The sequence below is a fragment of the Arachis ipaensis genome, chromosome B05, assembly GCF_000816755.2.
Source record: "Arachis ipaensis cultivar K30076 chromosome B05, Araip1.1, whole genome shotgun sequence".
Classification (NCBI taxonomy): Eukaryota; Viridiplantae; Streptophyta; class Magnoliopsida; order Fabales; family Fabaceae; genus Arachis; species Arachis ipaensis.
The window spans coordinates 57198197-57199191 of NC_029789.2; positions in this window are offsets into that span (position 1 = coordinate 57198197).

A 995-nucleotide genomic window follows, 5' to 3' on the forward strand; every position below is an offset into this window, starting at 1 on the left:
AGAAAATGAGAATGTGTTTTATGATGGGATTTTGGTGAAACACCAAACTTAGAATCCTTCATTCTCCCTTATATTGTTTTGGTGTGCAACACCAAACTTAGCTTCTTTGCAATGTAGATAAACTAATTAACCTTTTTATTAAATTAGTTATGAAAGGAAAACTACCTCAGGTTGGGTTGCCTCCCAACAAGCGCTCTTTTATTGTCACTAGCTTGACATCCTCTGTGCTTGCTTATTTCAGATTCTGAGCTTTCTTCTCCTTGTCCCATTGTCCATCTAAGTGAGGCTTTGCTTCCTTCTTACTTGTTTCTGTGAGGTTTTTGGCTAATTGTTCTATTTGCTTCCCAATTCCCCCGAGTAGGTCCTCATAGTGTTTGTTCATCCTCTTTAGATGTGTCATCATTCTCTGTACTCCACTTTCTAGATTGGAGATCCTTTGAGAATTCTGTGAGATTGTGTGGTGATGTTGTTGCAAATTTGGGATTGTGTCACTGGGCAGTGAGCTTGAAGATCTCTCAATAGAAATTTGCTTGGAGAGCTGCCCAATCTGCCTCTCCAGGATCTTCAATGAGGCTTCATGGTTTTTGTTTGTTATTTCTTGGTGTTTCATCATTTTTTTTATCAAGGTCTCCAAGTTGGTGAGTCTTTGAGGTTCAGGTGGTGCTTGTGGTGGGTTGTGAGATGTGGGTGGTGGGTGGTAGGCATTTTGCTTAGTGAGTTGGTTGTTGGAGTTGAAGTTCCTTGGTTCCTGATGTTGAGGTTCTCTCATTCTGAAATAAGAGTGTGGCTTCCATGGTGGAAATTGTTCATTCACTATGGTGGAGTGGAGAAAATCAATTTGTCTGGCCATTGACTCCAATTGTTGCTGAGTTTGCTGATGTAGCTGTTTGCTTTGATTCATGACTGCCTTCACTCCTTCAAAATTCATTGTCTCTTCCTCCAAAGTTGCATTCTGTGGTGTCTCCAATGAGTGTTGGTTGTTGGTTCTCTTGTCG